The sequence below is a fragment of the Camellia sinensis genome, chromosome 10, assembly GCF_055761805.1.
Source record: "Camellia sinensis isolate YWXY chromosome 10, ASM5576180v1, whole genome shotgun sequence".
Taxonomy (NCBI): domain Eukaryota; kingdom Viridiplantae; phylum Streptophyta; class Magnoliopsida; order Ericales; family Theaceae; genus Camellia; species Camellia sinensis.
The window spans coordinates 104,792,421-104,814,189 of record NC_138970.1 but is presented as its reverse complement, the minus strand read 5'-3'; positions in this window follow the sequence as shown (position 1 = coordinate 104,814,189).

The window sequence follows — 21,769 nt, the reverse complement described above, 5'->3', positions numbered from 1 at the left end:
ATGTAATTATTTGAACTGTTTGCACTAATACTCTTATCATTTGAACTGGTTGCACTGATACTCTTATCACGTCCAAGTCATAAGGGCGGTCAAAATGGGGTGTCTACAGTTGCCCATCTTTGACAGAACTCAAAGCCATAAAATGACGCGAGTGAATGTCAAAGCCCGAAGACGACCCATTTTGACAAGGCCGTAAGACTTGTGCAAACAATCAAGACATAAATAAAATGGTTGCGCTCACAAGCTACCTATGTATCCCTTTGTAAGGAATCAAACTAGCGTAGTTCTGGGACAAGATGCAAATGATATGCATGAAAATACTTTGAAGCTGGACTCACATGCTTCGTGAAGCCGGCTATTTTGAAAACTCATGATCATGCAAGATGATGCATGCGGGAAAAACTAAACATGCACCTTCTAACCATGCCAAAACCATGAAAAGAGGAAAGAAAACACTGCTTAGGGTTGCGTTTCACGCTTTCTGAGAAACTGAGAAACGAAAATCGCTCGGGGTCACGCTTCACCCGTCTCGTGATAAAAAATGCTCAAGGTCGCGTTTCATGCATCCTGAGATACTCTAATCATGCCGAAAATGTGAGAAGAGAAGAAAAACCGCTCGGGGCTCCTTTCACGCGTCCTGAGATAAAACCCGCCCAAGGTCGCATTTCATGTGTCCTAAGATATAAAGCTGCTCGGGGTCATGTTTTACGCATCCCGAGATAAAACCTGCCCAGGGCCACGGTTCATGAATCCTGAGATAAAACCTGCCCAGGGCTGCGCTTCACGCATCCTAAGATACTCTAATCACACTGAAAATGTGAGAAGAGAAGAAAAACCACTCCAGGTCACGCTTAATGCGTCCTGAGATAAAACCCAAAGGTACAAGAATATACCACAAAGTAGTGCATGCGTGCGATAGATGCACAAAGTGAACAGGTGCGATAGATGCACAAAGTGAACAAGTGCGATAGATGTACAAAGTGAACAAGTGCGATAGATCCACAAAATGAACAAGTCAATACAGTGACAGCGCATATTCCATGTAAGATAGACAACCGACCTATGATGTTAGTTAAAGGCATGTTCTATGCAAGAAACAAAATCATATTCTATGCAAAACTAAAAGCATATTCTATGCATGAATCATGAATGATGTGGGACACGCGTGCAACATAAGTATATATAAAAATGCACATTCTATGCAACAGAAGAGAACAAAGATGTAATTTGACATAACAAATAAAAACGATATTCGGTGACAACCTTTGATTTACCTCTCGTAGACTTTGCAACATGCTAAAAAAGGATACACCTCTTTCGTATTGGTAGGTAGGGCACATTTACGCACTAGAATGCAGTTTTCAGCTCCTCAATGAGCAATCTGAACTCAAAAGAGAACCTCCCATACATTTCCAGGGCAAAGGAGGAACATAACAAAACCAGGCCACCAATGAAGACCACCGGCCACCTACCGGTCACAAGGGAGGACCGCCGGCCACCTGCTAGCCACCAGTAAGGCTTGCTGGCCACCCGTGCTATTTCGGGGGCAAAACTGCCATTTCGCTTCAGGTCTTTAAATATACACCTCCACACTTCATTTGCACACACACCCAAGTCCGAAAATCATCCATCTCTCTCTCTAGGTGCTTTCCCTCTCTATATTTGCATGTAATATGCATTTTCCAACGCCCCACGCAAACTTTTCTCGTAAAACCCTCTTGATTCTCTACACTTTGAACCGATTAGATTTTGATTTTGTTGCTTTTCTTGAGTTTTCACCACTTTAGGCTTGTTCTCCTTGAGTTTCTCTCGGGTTTTGTGAACTTTCTCGGGTTTTGACTTTTCTTCCATTTTCTCTCTCCTAGGGTTGACTTTTTTCAAGTTTACCATTTTTTCTCATTTTTTCTTCATTTTCACCCATTTTCACCCACTTTCTAGATGGCGGATGATATTCCAGATGACGGCGCTCCTCTCGAGGTACTATGAGCTCCCTCCAGAGGTTCGCGACCTTATTGATGAGGCTGGATTCGTGTCACGCCCCACTTTTTATTACTCGGAGTCATTACCAAATTCTTTAACTTAATTCAATTTCAGAGATAACATGCGGAAATAAACTCATACATTCAATCCGTAGAAGTGATTAACAATACTCTCATTCGTATTCAAAGTAAATATTACATGAACTAACTTAATAAATTGCCCTTGGGCTTACATCATTAAAAGTACAAGAAGAAGGGTGTAACCCTTTACAACAATGGCATTCCGCCAACATAACTGAGGCCCCGTGGCCAACAAATAAGAAGATCCAAACTTGTAGCACACCCTGCTAAACACCTGAAAAAGATTCAACAACGTGGGATGAACATATAGTCCAGTAGAGAACTCAACATGCTCCTTAACAATAACAACATTACAGATAGCTATGATCATGAACACCCATTCTCATACTAGAATAATAATGTGACAGTTTATACAAAATATATATATGAATATATATATGAACTTTTCTTGAAAACAATCATTTAATTCACCGCTATAAGCGATTTCTCCTTCCTTTTTCCTTTCATTAACCCCCGTTCCCAATCTTTTATAACATTAACAACTACTTAGAAAAATAGATTCATTAAGCCTGTTACTCTTCCATTTGCCACACATACAACAGATGTGCCTTTTCAAAACATATTTGGCATTTCAATGCAATTCCAATTATATCATAATTATCCATGCACACCTCTATAAAAAGAGAACAACTCAACTACATACATAAAATCAATCAATGAGTCAACTCGTCCCTCCAACACTGTAACAAATACAATCCACAATGTTTCCAGATACACTGAAACAATAACAAAACGACACTGCACTACTAGCTATATGCGTAGTAAGCCAAAGATACACTTCTCACCACAATCTACCAGTTTACCAGGCGCTAGCTGGAAGGGTATGGTACCTTAGATTATCAGCGCGTCAGTTCTCCAGGCGCTAGCTGGAAGGGTATGATACCTCTGATTATAAGCGCTGAACACATAAGTGTGTGGAGTCCATCCCCTATCTTCTCACACACACTGGAGTACAGCCCCTCTCTTCTCCCCAACCGGTATACAAATATAATGTAATTCAGCATTTCATTACATATGATGTTCAATCAACAATGGTGTAATACATACACAACAATTCAACACAACCTTATCATCCTCCACCGATGACCAAAATCTCCAGATGCATGCATATTATACATCTATTAACAGACCCAACTAACATGAGATTACAAAACTCAGCAACAACATGAACATGGTAGTTAAAGCTATATCCCACACAAGTGTGTTCAATACTCAAGATACAACATTCCAATTTTATTATACTTGTTTCAAAATACCTTTCCCATTTCACAAAATGAATTCCACTTCCTTTGTTTTCACAAAAATCATTCCCATGGACAAAAGCCATACTTCATTTAAATTGGCTACATTCTTTTCAAAGCCATTTCAAACTAATTATGCACATTAAGTCATAAACAATAAATTAGGGTCTTTCCTTCCTCTTTCTCATTATTGACCAAAAAGGCCCAATTAACATCAACAAACAACAATAACCACAATTAAGACTCAAAATACCTAAGTATTTTCCCAAAGATCAAAACCCCTCAATTAATTTATTAAATCAAATAAAGAAATTAGGGTTTCCTCTCCTTTCAACAACTACATGCTAATTAACACTCCAATTAGCCCAAACCACAACTAATGATAATAAACCCAAATTCAACAACCAACCCCAGGTTCAGTCCCAATGATTTTCACAAATCCAACATGATACCATTTTTATGCAATACAAAAACTACCACATGTCTATCTATAGACGAAGTATTGAAAAGAAACAAGGAGAATCCCTACCTCGAACGAAGAACAAAAATGGAGAAGATGAACCAAAATCCAAGTGCTCCAAATCCACTATTTTTCAGATTAGAATGAAGCCCAAGCCGCCCTCTATCTTTCTTACAAAGAACTTAAGATGGATTCACACTAGAAGTAGATGAAAACCTAGAAAGAAGATGAGTTTAGAGAGAGAGAAGTCGGACCTAGGGTTTGGAAACTAGAAGAGGATGAAAAGACTGATCAAAACCCGCTGCTGCCTATTTAAACTGGACAGGCTCGCTCGAGCGAAGACTTGGTCGCTCGAGCGACCAGACACAGGAAAGCCTCGCTCGAGCGAAGAAAAGCTCGCTCGAGCCAAAAACTCGATGCTTCAGGTCTGCAACCCAGAAGCTCGCTCGATCGAAGAAACTCTCGCTCGAGCGAAGAAACACTGCTCTCAGGTCTATAGTAGACGCAAACACTCGCTCGAGCAAAGAAACCCTGGCTCGAGCCACCAGACACAAAACTCCACGCTCGCTCGAGCGACAGACATCTCGCTCGAGCGAAGGACTAAAAACCTGGGCAGCAACCACCTGCTCCCAAACACACCCAACCTGGAACGAACAAGTCCAAAACATTCTATAACTCAAATTTAAAGAATTAAAGGACAGAAACAAGTTCAAAACAACAACCGGAATCCACGGAACTAAGTCCGAATACAACAACCAAAGGAGAAAGAACCGGGATCGCTATAACCTTCCCCCCTTAAAGAATTTCGTCCCCGAAATTAAGGATACGCCAAAACACAAAGCCAACTGATCACACAACACCAACACCCGAATCCCAAAGGAAGAAATTAATCTCACAACAAACCTTTAATCCCCTCTTACCAAAGAAAAGACTAACCAAGGGAAACATTCCAAATGACAACACTTAGGTACGAAAACCTCAACAACCCAAACCTTTCCCCAAACAATGGCCAACAACTGACTAGCACAACAAGCTAAGTCACTATTCAACAACATAATTCTCAACCATACGACCAAAGCAAATCTTTTGAGCAAATTATAGGAAAACACTTTCTTGTTCAAGAGACATTTCTCAATGTAGACATTTTCAATGTAGACATTCCAAAATAAATCTTTCATTTTCCATGCGAAACTCAATAGTTTTGTAAATATATATATATATATATATATATTTTTTTTTTTTTCACAACCACGGTGTTATCCAAAACACATAATCATCCACAATTTATTTGCCAAAAGATTCATTTGGAATTCCTCAAAACCCTTGAATTAAATCAATTTCTCAACAACGCCCTTAGATGGCCCAAACACAAAAAAAACAATTTTGTTTTCCAATTCTTTCCAAAATAACACTATCAACAACCATCACGCACACAGTGATGCCACAACCAACACAGAACATAACATTTCTATAATAATAGTTAATAGAAATAACAACAATACTATCAACACATAAGGCATAAGAAATTCATGGTTTTGCAATTCTATTCCGCCTCTTTTTACTTACCCAATTAAATAACATACACCCGGCTCAGAACCTGACCAAACAATTAAATGTAATAGTAACTCATTTAAAACATTTTTCACTTCACAATAGATAAGCATATGAGCTATATCAATCTTTCAATAGATACACATTTTGGGGTTGTATTATCGGAGTCCATCCCCTATCTCCTCCCAAACAATATACATACACATAATGTATATAAAAAAAAAAATCCAATCATTCACAATGATAATTCAATACACATAATTGCTGTATTATAATAACCGTCATATTCAATGACACAACCGAATGATTAATTTCAGTTTTCCCTAATCAACACACAAAGTCTACAACAAACGAGACTAACCTCATGGTGACCAATGTCAACCCAAAACCCGATACCAACGAGTTGACTAATCAACTCAATAAACTCCACACTCAGTAATCCACACAATGATGTGCCACTCAAACCATACCCAATAATTGATAACCAATCACAATACAAACACTACCCCTACACAACCGATGGGGTCACCACGGACTCACTGAATAACAAGGCCCAAAACACGAACCAACATACAAGTACCATTCCTTCTAACTTGAGACACAAATCCCACATAACCTTGTCAATACCACGCAATTCTCTAAACCATCTCATCAATCACATCCACTCACAGATTCCCATTTTCAACAAATAAACTCTAAAAGTGAACAAGGTCCACAGGCCGTCACAAGACTAACTCAATATACAGTACCAGGCAAGCAACAATACTAGGATCATTGATCCCATCAACAACTTCTCAATATAAATACTAGAGGGTTCGAAATTCCATACATACTCCCCAATACATGAGGATTAAACAAACAATACTATGCATACATATGCGATACATAAACATAGTGCCTCAGCATCCAACAGTACACCAGTCAACAACAAAATCAATAAACATGATACACCATCGGCCATCATACAAAAAGTCCCTCTCCAGGGTAACACTGTAGGGATAACTAATAAGTCACCCCTCACGAGGCTCCCGAAGCCTGGCCTGACCGTTTCTGGTACCGATACCGCCGCCGACCGGACGGGTACGACTGAGTCTGACTAGATTTTGAAACACTCGTAGAATTTACGCGCAAAGGACAAAAACGTCTACCATGGCTCAGCTGACCGCAAACAAAACAACCACCAGACCCTCTACTCTGAGGCTGGTCTGAAACCTGAACCTCCCCGAAACCCCCAACAGAAGGGTCCGAAACCCCTGGTGACGAAAAGGAACCAGCCCCAGACAGAGCATGTTTCCGCCTCCACCCCTTACTGAGCCTAGAGTGCTTAGGAACCGTAGAACTTACCGAGATGGTCTCCTTCTCAACCCTATCATCACTTGCAACCATGGCCTCCACATGGGCCGCTGCCTCGACTAGATTATAGTAATCCTTCCACAAGGATCCAGCTACCTTTTCCCGAATATCAAAACACAACCGCTTTTCAAACTCATAACAACGATGTTCCCCTGTTGCCACCAACTCTGGAGCGAACCTCGATAAACTAGCAAACCGCATCTCAAACTGTGCCACAGGAGTATCATCCTGACGCAACTCCAAAAACTGATCCCTCAACCTTTCCCGAGCAGAAGGAGGGAAATACTTGGCCCAAAAGGCCCCGGTAAAAGCAACCCACGTGCTACCTACATTATTCTTAGCATACTTCCACCAATAACTCGCATCACCCTTGAACTGAAAAGTCGCCAAAGAGACCCTCAACTCCTCATCTTTGACTCTGAGCATATCAAGAGTCTTGGTAATCTGTTCTAACCAACTCTCTGCCTCCAACGGTTTAGCCTCCCCCACAAACTCTGGTGGGCCGGAACGGAAAAACTCCTTAATTAGTTTGAGAGCATGCCCGTTGCCGCCCTCAGTGCAAACTAGGGCATCTTGCACTGCTCTCACAATCTCGCGTGCAACATCCTCACCGACAGCCGATGCTGCAACGGCAGGTACTAAAGGAACTGCTGTGCCCCTACCGACACTCCTACTATTCAACCGTCCTCTACTCCCTCGTGTAGACATCCTATAAAGCACAAAGTAAATTAAACTTAGCGCAAAACACTATAGCCTTCTCCGAGGCACACTCCACTACTGTTAAGTCACAAGACACACTTAGTCTCAAATTTTACATCTCTACTGCATATTATCAGCTAAACATGTAAACACATAATCGAATCAAGTCCACAAAGATAGCCACTCATCCCGGAACTCTCAAGGAATTCCTATCAGAAACCACGTTGATCAGGCGTGTTTCCAAAAGGACCTCAAAGCAAGTTCACCGGCTATGAATACTATCCAAGAGACTGAATCCCATGCTCACATAAATGCAACACATAAGTCCTAATTCTCATGGTATCTATATGCAACGTCCTCACTACACGTAGTAAACCTACTGTGGTAAAAACCACTTCCCACGAGCTCAAGGTATTCAAACCCGGCAGCTCTGATACCAAGTTGTCACGCCCCACTTTTTATTACTCGGAGTCATTACCAAATTCTTTAACTTAATTCAATTTCAGAGATAACATGCGGAAATAAACTCATACATTCAATCCGTAGAAGTGATTAACAATACTCTCATTCGTATTCAAAGTAAATATTACATGAACTAACTTAATAAATTGCCCTTGGGCTTAGATCATTAAAAGTACAAGAAGAAGGGTGTAACCCTTTACAACAATGGCATTCCGCCAACATAACTGAGGCCCCGTGGCCAACAAATAAGAAGATCCAAACTTGTAGCACACCCTGCTAAACACCTGAAAAAGATTCAACAACGTGGGATGAACATATAGTCCAGTAGAGAACTCAACATGCTCCTTAACAATAACAACATTACAGATAGCTATGATCATGAACACCCATTCTCATACTAGAATAATAATGTGACAGTTTATACAAAATATATATATGAATATATATATGAACTTTTCTTGAAAACAATCATTTAATTCACCGCTATAAGCGATTTCTCCTTCCTTTTTCCTTTCATTAACCCCCGTTCCCAATCTTTTATAACATTAACAACTACTTAGAAAAATAGATTCATTAAGCCTGTTACTCTTCCATTTGCCACACATACAACAGATGTGCCTTTTCAAAACATATTTGGCATTTCAATGCAATTCCAATTATATCATAATTATCCATGCACACCTCTATAAAAAGAGAACAACTCAACTACATACATAAAATCAATCAATGAGTCAACTCGTCCCTCCAACACTGTAACAAATACAATCCACAATGTTTCCAGATACACTGAAACAATAACAAAACGACACTGCACTACTAGCTATATGCGTAGTAAGCCAAAGATACACTTCTCACCACAATCTACCAGTTTACCAGGCGCTAGCTGGAAGGGTATGGTACCTTAGATTATCAGCGCGTCAGTTCTCCAGGCGCTAGCTGGAAGGGTATGATACCTCTGATTATAAGCGCTGAACACATAAGTGTGTGGAGTCCATCCCCTATCTTCTCACACACACTGGAGTACAGCCCCTCTCTTCTCCCCAACCGGTATACAAATATAATGTAATTCAGCATTTCATTACATATGATGTTCAATCAACAATGGTGTAATACATACACAACAATTCAACACAACCTTATCATCCTCCACCGATGACCAAAATCTCCAGATGCATGCATATTATACATCTATTAACAGACCCAACTAACATGAGATTACAAAACTCAGCAACAACATGAACATGGTAGTTAAAGCTATATCCCACACAAGTGTGTTCAATACTCAAGATACAACATTCCAATTTTATTATACTTGTTTCAAAATACCTTTCCCATTTCACAAAATGAATTCCACTTCCTTTGTTTTCACAAAAATCATTCCCATGGACAAAAGCCATACTTCATTTAAATTGGCTACATTCTTTTCAAAGCCATTTCAAACTAATTATGCACATTAAGTCATAAACAATAAATTAGGGTCTTTCCTTCCTCTTTCTCATTATTGACCAAAAAGGCCCAATTAACATCAACAAACAACAATAACCACAATTAAGACTCAAAATACCTAAGTATTTTCCCAAAGATCAAAACCCCTCAATTAATTTATTAAATCAAATAAAGAAATTAGGGTTTCCTCTCCTTTCAACAACTACATGCTAATTAACACTCCAATTAGCCCAAACCACAACTAATGATAATAAACCCAAATTCAACAACCAACCCCAGGTTCAGTCCCAATGATTTTCACAAATCCAACATGATACCATTTTTATGCAATACAAAAACTACCACATGTCTATCTATAGACGAAGTATTGAAAAGAAACAAGGAGAATCCCTACCTCGAACGAAGAACAAAAATGGAGAAGATGACCCAAAATCCAAGTGCTCCAAATCCACTATTTTTCAGATTAGAATGAAGCCCAAGCCGCCCTCTATCTTTCTTACAAAGAACTTAAGATGGATTCACACTAGAAGTAGATGAAAACCTAGAAAGAAGATGAGTTTAGAGAGAGAGAAGTCGGACCTAGGGTTTGGAAACTAGAAGAGGATGAAAAGACTGATCAAAACCCGCTGTTGCCTATTTAAACTGGACAGGCTCGCTCGAGCGAAGACTTGGTCGCTCGAGCGACCAGACACAGGAAAGCCTCGCTCGAGCGAAGAAAAGCTCGCTCGAGCCAAAAAATCGATGCTTCGGGTCTGCAACCCAGAAGCTCGCTCGATCGAAGAAACTCTCGCTCGAGCGAAGAAACACTGCTCTCAGGTCTATACTAGACGCAAACACTCGCTCGAGCGAAGAAACCCTGGCTCGAGCCACCAGACACAAAAATCCACGCTCGCTCGAGCGACAGACATCTCGCTCGAGCGAAGGACTAAAAACCTGGGCAGCAACCACCTGCTCCCAAACACACCCAACCTGGAACGAACAAGTCCAAAACATTCTATAACTCAAATTTAAAGAATTAAAGGGCAGAAACAAGTTCAAAACAACAACCGGAATCCACGGAACTAAGTCCGAATACAACAACCAAAGGAGAAAGAACTGGGATCGCTATAATTCGTCCTATTTTGCTCCGGGCTTTCAGGGTACATAGCGAGCTGAGCTCTTCTCGGAGCACTGGTGGAGAGGTGATGGGACACCACCAACTCTTTCCATCTCTCTTCCACTGGGGAGATGATGATGATTCCCTACGACTTTTCCATGCTCACACGCTTAGGAGTAGGGGGTGATCCGATCCTCTTCGACATGGACATGGACAAATGGGAGGCAGCATGGATCCACCTGCTGGGAGCGCGCCCACCTCTATACAGACCGATGATGGTGAGGTATAGCTTGTTCGTCAAGCAGTTTTGCAAGAGCGAGCCTGAGACACCAGAGGAGGTAGAGCAGTATGCTCGGGGCTTCTTAATGTTTCTCCTCGATACCACCTTGTTTTTGAACAGGTGAAACACCGTAGGCTTATATTTGCTGAGCGCTTTCGTGACCCTGCCCGGGGTCCGGTTCTATGATTGGGGTGGAGCTGGCCTCGCTACCCTCTACGGCTACATGAGCTCCACTTCCTGGATGAGGGAGAGCAAGTTGGAGGCTACTGGAGAGCCTAGGAGGTATGCACCACACCTTTCTACTTTTGCCCTCATGCTTTCTTTTTCATGTCTGTTCATAACTTGTGCCTTCTTCTTTGCACTTTCTGTATCTATTCATGCATTTATGGCTTTTGTTTTGCATTTTCTGTATCTGTTCACACATTAACACCACTGGCTTCTCCTTGTAGTTGTGGGTTTATGCCTACTTCCTGGCTTTGGTTCTAGAGCCTATGGTGAAGATTCCCCCTATGGTGCCGTACTCACGATAGTATGACGGCCAGTGCTGGCGTTGGAGTCGCGACCACACGACCCTCGCATTCTTCCGTTGATACTTCGACGCGGTGGCTGTCGATGAGGTAACCTGAAACTCACAGTCATTTTTGCTTTACTATTCTGATTCATACTTCGGCAACTAACGACAACTAATAATCTGTACATTCTCTGTTTGTAGATTACATGGTAGCCTTGGGCGACGATGTCGGTTGGCGTGAGGAACCAGTATGCCAGGGCTTGGGGCACGTCCTGATTTTGGATTTTGCTGGAGGGCCCAGTCTACCGAGCCCGGTTTTTGAGTGAGCGGTGTATATGCCAGACCGTGGGCTCGCCCGATCCGGTTGTTCCCATGCCAACCCCAGTGTCCATGAGGACAGCAGATAACCTCTCAGTTGAGGTAGTTATCCAGTTCATGGTGGGGCTAGATACTGACTTCTTTTGAGTGGAGGGCAACTACGCGACATTCATCCAGACTCATCATATGTCCCCCTTGGTGGGCGTTTGCGCAGGCGAGGCAGCAGGTGCTCTCGTGGCGGGTGAGGCTGCTCAGGAGGCCGTGGTTGGTATCAGAGGGATCCCTCCCGTGGAACAGATGATCGGTTGGCCGGAGATTCCCATTGTGCTCGCGTGTTGGCAGCCAACCGGGACAGCCTACCAGATTCCGATCAAGTCGGCAGAGGCAGGGCACGAGTATGTTAGAGCTCGAGGTGCACCTCAGGTATGGACCACACTTTACAATTTGCATCCCACATTTTCCATTTCATATCCTGATTATTCTAGCTATTGATCATCCAAATGCACTTACAGGCACCCACGGAGTATACAGAGAACCTCCTCGAGCTAGTTGCCTCTCTGATCGGCATGGCGCAGAGGAGAGAGACGCTACTTGGTCTCCACGGTATTCAGGTAGCTTCTTTTATTTCAGCACATATTTTACTCCTAAATCTGATGGACACACATTATGATATTCCCACCGATACATTGGCACTTCCACTATAGTCTTCCCCAAATTGCACTGATATGCTGCATTGGCACACAGTACTCTAGGGCTGTCACGGGTCGGTCGGGGTCGGGTTGGATACATACCAGTCAGCCGACCGAATCAGTTCGGATTGACATTCAACCCAACCATTTTCAAACCAATCACTTGTCGAAATCGATCGAATTGATATTCGAGTTGTCAGATTAGATGTGGTCGGTTTGGGCGGATTGGGCTAATGGCATATTAGGCCCCCCCCTTTTTTTTTTATCATTTTTTATCCAAAATTAACGAAATAAAATTGCTTATCAGAACATGAACATATCTCATATTTTTTTCAAACCCTTAATCAAAATATGAACAAATTAAAATATTTTACAAACACTAAATGAAAACATAACAATCAGAAACAGAGAATCCGAAAATCAAAACAAGAAAATAAAAAATACTTAGAAACCCCTAAATCAACCATGATTAGAGAATCAAAATATGAAGTATTAACCAACAAAAAGCTACAAATTATAAATAAAAACATCAAAAATAAAAACCCCAAAATGAATAAAGAGAGACACCTAAATCTCTGGAGAATAACCCTCTTTTAGGGTTGAAGATCTTGGTTCGTACATATTAAAGAAAGTCACAGATTGAACTTCAAATATAGACAAACAAGGAGAAGCTTTGATTTGTTACATGAGAGAGAGCAAAAGAGAAACCGAGAGGATTGTTTTGCTTTTTTCTGATTTGGTGCTCTCTCTCTCTATATATATTTGTGTTGCCTTTTCAATTTTTCTCCTTGAAAAATGATGGAGTTGATTCGGTGCACTCCCTCTCTCTACATTTGTTTTTCCTTTTCAATTTTTTTCATTGAAAAATGATGGAGCCTTTTCAGTTTTTCTCTTTAAAAAAAGAGTTGACGTAAGTGGCTTTGTGAGGTGTGAGAGATAGAAACATGGATTCAGACTTTGTAAAGTGTATGAGAGACAGACCTTGTAAACTGTTAAGTGTATACGACAAGCTTGGTAGGTGGGTGGAAGCGTATATGAGAAGCTTGGTATTTGTCAGTTGAGTTGGTTTCGACGGATGAAAAAAAACAAAAATCACTACCGACCGTGAATCTGAAAAAGGAAAATAAAATGGACCGCATCCGACCATCTACCTTGTCTTGCCCGTCCATTGTGTGTCGGGTCCGGTCAGTTCAGGCAGGTTAGGCGGGTGCACGGTTTCCATGAACAGCCCGACTGCACTCATACACTGTACTTATATTGTGTCTGGTTTCTGCATGACATTCATTCTGCTTACTATGCCTATATCTAATACACACACTGTAACTGATATGTTGATAACTATTTTTCCAGATTCCAAGGGCACCAGTGGCAGTAACAGCAATAGCACCGACAGCACCTTCTCCAGTAGCAGGGATGAGAGAGAGACAGACCCCAGCATGTGGCTGAGATGTGCACCACGGTCGAGGCAACAATAGGGCTACCTGAGGCTGGAACAGTCCCTTGGAGCCCATTTTGAGTGATGATGATGCCGAGATCAGCGACTTCGAGGAGGCAACGAGTCGACATTCTAAGTCATCTAACAGCGGAGGTGATGATGCTGGCTTGGGATCCAGGAGCGGAGATGACACTGAGGTTGGCTCTGAGGCAGAGAGCAGAGATGATACCGGCTTTGGCTTAGAGTTTGATTCTGACAGCGGTACTGAGGGAGACAATGCCCCCGAGTCCCCTCCGAGGAAGAGGACAAAGAGGGCCTCTTGAGCTTGAGACGACTGGCACCGATTTTTGTACTCTTTTCTTAGTTTCTTTTTGTTTGGTAGCTTAGCACATGTATAGCTGCAGATAGGTTTTACTTTTGTTTTTGAAACTTGTACTCCATTTTGTAAAAAACATGATCGGAATAAAACCTTATGAAAAGTGTTATTATTTTTGCATCATGAACACCATATCTGCATGAAATGGACATGGAATTGAATTTGCAACAAGAATGTTTGATTGAAACAATGTTCTTAATCGGGTAATGATCTGACCAACGATCAAAATACGAAATGCAACTCGATAAAAAAAGCAAAAACAACTCAAACACAAATATACACACTTGCTAAGACTCAAAGACTCAAAACAAGACCTCAAAACACAAAGATCAAGACAAAAAATAGGCTGCCAACACTGCCAGATCCAGAAGTGGATGGCATGCCAGAAAAGTGGGTTGCCGGCCAGAGAAAGTGGCCTGCCGGCCACTATTAGTGGTCTGTCGGCTACAAATGTGAAGAACCACCAGAAAGCTGAAAGTTGGCCTCCACTACAGCTTTATCTTCTACAAAAGGTCCTCCTTGGGGATTTCTTCTCCAGAACCTCATTTTAGTTGTTGTTTCTTCCACAAATGGAGATATTCATTGCCAAGAAGCTCACGAATTGGATTGCCACTTTAGACAGCACAGAAAAGGTAAATTTTTGCAGTTTTGGCATAAATGCACTTTTTTCGTTGAGCCATGCTCCACTTTTCTATCGTTTTCTCCATGCAGCGATGCTGGGACCCTATCATGCATGTATTTCGTTTTGGAACACAAGAAATGTGCCCGACTCTTGAAGAATTTCGGGCATCAATGGAAAGCCAGTGCGATGTGGAAATCATACCTTAGCTCCGTTTTGGCCACACCTAAGCTTTGAGACGGATGTGTGGGCTCACTTTGCATGAAGCTCGATATTTGGCCCACAACGGAGAGCTAGATATACCCCGCTTGATTCATCAATTTTCTAACATCGGTAACAGAGGCGACCTCCTTTGGCGAGCTTTTCGGCAACATGCCTCTGTTTATGTATGTTTGCGCATTTTCTTCTTGCCCCTAGTTATGGTGGACCCAACATTCGGTTGATTGAAGTGGCCCAATGTCTGAAAGAGGGTAAGAGCTGTATCGGTTTGGCGCTGACCGAGGCCCTGATCGGCTTAGATGCCTTTCATCGGCACGGGACCACTAGGTTTGAGGGGAGTCCACTACTTTTTCAGGTATTGTTTCCCAACCTTTTTGATATGTGTTTCTCACATCACACGGCACTCATGCTCTATTTTTCTCTCAAAGCCCTTTTCTTACTTTTCTCTTAATGCACATCTCTTTATTCTTTAATCTCTCTTATTTTTCATCCCTTCCCAGGTATGGCTCATGGATAAGCTGAAGGTGGTGAACTCTTGCCTCGAGTATTCAACTCGAGCTTATTTCTTCCACCAATGACTGGTAGATTTTCCCAATGAGGGATGGTGGTGCAACTGGATGTGTAGAGGTCTGCAGCTGACATAGCTTGGCGTTGCCCTTGGGTTCATTTGACTGAGATGAGTTACATCATGACTTGGCAGCCTGGCATACAGTTGATTAGCCTCATGTACTGCGTGTTCTACTTTTCCTTTCGATTGAGATGCTAGTTTGGACATGATTAGACCGTCCCAAAGGAGGGGGCAGAATACCTAGCTTCATTCCCGATTCGTGCTTCACACTCGGCTAGGTACCTCACTGCTTGGAGGACGAGAGAGCTTCTGGTCCTTGCCCTTAGCTTCAATTATGTCCTTTCTGGCGAGTGCTTGACTTGGCTCAAGGATGAGGCACAAATCGGCCCCACTTTGGCTACCAAAGCTTCCGCAAGCACGAGTAGAGGACGCAAGAGCACCTGACTCGCCTATACCCCTAGTTTATTGCTTTGACCTTTCGTTTCAAGTTACTTTGATTTGTATCAGAGAGTTGGAGAACTTTAAGTTTGAAATTAATGGAATTAAAGTTGTGAGCACTGAAAATTTTCCTTTTGGTCCAAAAATGGTCTAAGTTGTAAAAGGTAAAATTTTGAACAAAATTAACTTTTATTAAAACTTTCCAAAACCATTTTTGAAAGTGATCACTACCTGACATGCACAAAATCAATCCTCAAGATGTAGAACTGCAAATCAAAAGATCATAACTGCCCCTGCTTGAATATACCGGCTCTTTTGCCCAAACTGAAGATCACAACCGAACTAACAGATGATGAACAGAGATGACCTGATGAGAAAAATGGATAGGACAATTAAGTTGGAGATGGTTAAGGCCGAACTTCAGGATGAAGTTGCCTATGTATCCCAAAGATGGGAATCAAGCCTTACGTAGTTCGGTTTAGGTTCACTTGAGTATTAACTCTCTCATTTTACGCTTTAACTTTTGCAAAAGTCGCCCTTTAGGGTTTTCAACCTTGCGAGCTTAGTTTTTCGTTATTTCTAATTTTTCATGCTCTAACTTTTGCCTAGCGAGCCTCTCAGGGATAGTATTTCTTCAACTTGTCCATGTTGATTGGCTGTGAAAATTCTAAGCCATCTAAGTCCATGAGAATAACTGCTCCTCTTGACCAGATAGCTTTGATGATGTAAGGACCAGTCCAATTAGGTCTGAACTTGTCCCTAGGGTTATGGATGGGAGTTCGGTTGTCTTTCAGCACCATGTCTCCCTTCTTTAGATTCTGGGACTTAACTTTCTTGTTAAACACCCTGGCAATTCTGCGCTGGTAGCCCTGAACATGATACAATGCTTTTAGCCTCCTCTCATCAAACAACATTAACTCCTCAAATTTATTCTGTTGCCAGTCCGCCTCCACTATCTGACATTCAGCCATAACTTGCCGCAACGAGACTTCAATTTCAATTAGCAAAACAACCTCCATCTCGTAGACAAGAGAATAAGGGGTTGCCCCTGTAGATGTCCGGATCAAAGTTCTATAGCCCCAGAGTGCGAATGGCAACTTATCTAGCCAGTCCCTGTAGGTCTCAACTATATTCTGCAAGATGTTCTTGATATTCTTATTGGTGGCTTCAATAGCTCCATTGGTTTGCAGCCTATATGTAGATGACTTATGAAAAGCTACATTGTATTTATCCAACAAGTCTATCACCTCTTTCTTGAAGTGGGAGCTGTTATCTGATATAATCTCATTCGGGACTCTGTACCGGCAAATGATATTGTTTCTAATGAACTTAGCCACTAGCGATGCCTTCAACACTGCATAGGACTGAGCTTCCACCCACTTTGTAAGATAATCAATCGCTACCAAGATATATTCATGCCCATTCGACCTTTTTGGCGTGACTGCACCAATAACGTTGGTTCCCTAAGTTGAGAAAGGCCATGGCGAAGTCATGTTGTACAGTTTTGACAGTAGAATATTCATGCTAATGGCATGAATTTTACATTTGTGGCATCGCCGCACAAAACCAATACAATCCTTCTCCATGGTGGACTAGTAGTAACCTTGCTTGAGAATCTTTCGGGCTAACATCACACCATTCATATGTGCCCCGCCTTCCCCGCCGTGGATGGCCTCCATAAGGCACTTTGATTCTTCTTCCTCCACACACAACTTATGCATTCCCAGATGACCGCTTTTATACAGCTTACCTTTGCAAATGATAAATTGGACGGCCATTCGCCGTATTCCCTGTATTTTCCGTTTGTCCTTGGCTTTTTCCCCTGGTGGATATGTTTGCTTTTCCAACAAGTTCCAAATATCGTAATACCAGGGGTTTTTGTCTTGCACTTCATCGATCGCGGCAATAGTTTCATAAGTCGGCGTGTATTTCTGTTCGATGATAATCGGACGCATCTGGACTCTAAATGGGATGTCTACCATAGAATATAGAGTTGCTAAAGCATCAGCGAACCTGTTATTGTCTCTTAATAGATGCGTGAAAGTCAGCTTTTCAAACCGTGGAATTAGAATATCCAGGGTCTGACAGTAAACCTTCATCTTCTCTTCTTTGACTTTCCAGTTTCCGTTTGCTTGAGAAACAACTAAGTTCGTGTCCCTAATAACATCCAATCTTATTGCCCCTAGCTCCAGGGTGGCTTCTAAACCAGAAATAAATGCTTCATATTCTGCTTTATTATTAGACACCTTGAACGGGAGTTTGAAGGCTAAGGGTATATGGGAGTCGTTAGGTGCTATCAACAACACACCTATCCCATAACCATATTGATTGGACGCTCCGTCAAAGTACATCGTCCAAGTTTCCTTTTTAACTTGCAGAATGGCTTCATCTGGGAACAAGTATTTCACTGCCTTATCTCCTTCTACCGAGTGATCTGCCAGGAACTCGGCTATAACTCTTCGCTTGACTGACTTATGGGTGACATATTTGAGATCAAATTTGGAGAATGGGCCAGCCTACCCGTAAGTGCTAGTTTCTGAAAAAGATATTTGATGGGATCTAATCTCAAAACCAGGATTACAAAATGAGCTAACAAGTAGTGCCTCAACTTCTTGCAGCCTATAGCAAGGCTAGGCAAGCTTTCTCCAACGGAGTATAACGCATCTCGTACTCCAGCATTTTCTTGCTCAAGTAGTAGATGGCTTTCTCCACCTTTTAGATTTTTGAGGGAGAATGCATCTCATGGTTGTGTCTATTACTGACAAGTACAAAATCAAAGGCTTCCCTGGCTCTAGCGGCGACAACATAGGCAGATTCGGGAGGTACTGCTTAACTTACTCGAAGGCAAATTGACATCGATCATCCCATCGGAATTTCTTCCATTTCTTCAGGAGACCAAATAGTGGTTCACAAGTCAAGGTTAATTTAGAAATAAATCGTCTTATGAATTGCACTTTACCCATAATGCCTTACACTTCATTTTCAGTCCTCGGAGGTGGCATTTCTAAGATGGCCTTGATTTTGGAAGGATCTACTTCAATGCCCCTTTGTGTGATTAGAAAGCCTAACATTTTTCCTACCGTTACGCCAAAGGTGCATTTCTGCGAGTTTAACCTCAATCTATATTCCCTAATCCGTTGAAAGAATTTCTTAAGCGCGGTGTAGTGCCCCTCTTGTTTTTCGGACTTGACAATTATGTCATCCACGTACACCTCGACCTCTTTGTGGATCATGCCATGTAGAATGGTTGTCGCAGCCCTCTGATAGGTACCTCCAGCATTTTTTAAACCAAATGACATAACCTGATAGCAGTAGGTACCCCACGGGGTAGTGAATGTGGTCTTTTCTCTGTCCTCGGGTGCCATCAGAATCTGGTTGTACTTGGAAAACCCATCCATAAATTATTGCAATGCATGGCCCGCAATGAAGTCCACTAACTCATTAATATGCGGTAGAGGATAGTCATCCTTCGGACTGGCTCTGTGCAAGTCCCGGAAGTCTACATACACCCAAATTCTGCCATCCTTCTTCGGCATTGGGACGATATTGGTCAACCAAGTCAGATACTCAGATACTAACAAGAAACCTGCCTCGATCTGCTTGGTAACCTTTTCCTTGATTTTTAGTGCCCAATCCAAACGTATTCTACACAGCTTCTGCTTGACTGGTCGGGCCTCGGGGTCAAGAGGGATCTGATGCTGTACAATCTTTGAATCGATTCCAGGCATGTCTTTGTAGGACCATGCAAAAACATCTTTGACATCTTTTAATAAAGCGATTAAACACTCACACTCCTCCGAAGACGATGTGGACCCGATCTGGACCAGATGCGGATCCTTCTCAGCACCCACATTAATTGCAATGATTTCATCAGAACAGGGTTTAGCAAACCTCTCCTCCTCTCGATTAATCAAGTTTTTCAAAGCCAGGGAAATTTCTTCCCCTTTGTTTTCATTAAAATTCTAAAAATCTTGGTCAATACGATAAACTAATGGCACAAAAAAGTACGTAGAATCTGCAGAGTTCTCATTCAAAAGATCCAGATCTTCGGTTACAGACTTAAAAGAAATGTTAAATGAAGACCTAGATAGGACTTTGGTATTTGGGTTACCACCCCCAGAAATACCAGACTCAGACTCAGAAGAACTTGAATTTGATCCCGACCCACAGACTCAGTGGAATCAGATTCTAACCTATCACCCGATTCAGAACTGGACAGATAGCCTTCTTCTAACTACCAGGTAAGAGATGGTGCCCCTAATACATCCAAAATGCTACTGGCTGGGTTCACACCTGGTTCTTCCCCAGTCATGGAGATGGTAAGGTTATCTCCTAAGTTCTCTAGGTAGGCCACATGATCTGTCAGGAGACTAGCCAATGCTACCCCTACTTCAAGTTCGCTGCCATCTGAGTCACTTTCCATGCTCTATTCAGCCTTGATGCTTGGTTCAGCCCTTTCCTCATCATCACTATCCTTCAGCTACAGATCAAAGAAGATCTCAAACTCGGGGACACGCTGCTTCGAGGAATTCACCCAATGCTTAGGAAAGTCGCAAAAAGGGAAATCTTCTCCCTCCCAAACAAAACGGCCATTTAGTGTCCCCTAGATTGGCCTATGGATGAGCTCATAATGCTTCCCGACTTGCTTGGCCTTGGCTCTGCCCTTCATCTCTTCTCTCTTCTTGATCCAATCCTCTTTGGTGGGCACATAGTCGAGCCCAAAGGCATGTGGGTTGTGTGGCACATTTGTCAGTGCTGCAACGCCTTTCCCGCCACTTCTCCTGAGTCCCATTCCTGGAACATGCTACAGTTTGTTCATGGAATAGATGGACTGGGCACTGACGTATATGCCTTCATCTGTGGTCAAAATGGTCTGTACTAACCGGGCTTCAGCCAAAGTGAATCCTGAGAGGAATACATCCTCTTTGCCATGGTTGATCTCCAGCACTGGCATAGTTATCTCTGGTGGTGGATGGTTGGATGAATTCCCAAAAATAATCGTCACTTCTCCCCCATGAGGGTACTTCAACATCTGGTGGAGAGTGGAGGAGACGGCGTTCACATGATGTAACTAGGGCCTCCCTAACAATGAATTGAAGGTAGCTAGTACATTCAAGACATGAAACTCGACCTCTTACTTAGCTGGGCCCCCCTGGACTCTGACTTGCACCGTACCCATGACCTCTCTACTTGTATTATCATGTGCCCGGATTACTTGGGCTGTGGGAACAAAGTCCGCTGGTTTGAGGGACATTGCATAGGCGGTGTGAGAAGGACAGACATTGATGGCCAAATCGGTATCTACCAACACCACTGACACCTATTTCTCCTTGCACTCCACAGATATATACAATGGTTTGTTGTGCGCCGAGCCCTCTGGTGGCTGCTCTTTGTCAGAGAAGGTCAGGGTTGGCTTAGCACCACTTGGAAAGACTAAACCCACTAGCTGCTCGGGTGTGGTGTCAATCGACAATTTAGCCTTGTCCATTGCCGACAACACTGTCTGTCGGTGTACCCGGGAGGCTATGAGAAGACCCCAGATTGAGATGTCAGCTTAGATTTTCTTAAGCTGTTTCAACATTGCCTCTTCTTCTAGTTGTTTCTCTTTCTGTTTCTCGGTCTCTCTATCTTTTCCAGAAGCCTTGGCTTGATCCAAGTGCGGGGGCTTAAAATACTGCCCACTTCTTGTCAAATGGTCAATTTCTTTAGTATACCACGTATTGTCCGGAAGGGACTCACTTCAGTCTTCGTCAGTGTGGGCCAGATGCAGATCATCATTGTCCAACGATTCACCTTCAGCGGTCAAAAAATAGTTGTCTGGCTTTGCTTGTATTACCTTCACATCATAGATATCCCCCACAGGGTGTCGGGCCATTACAGCTTCCCGG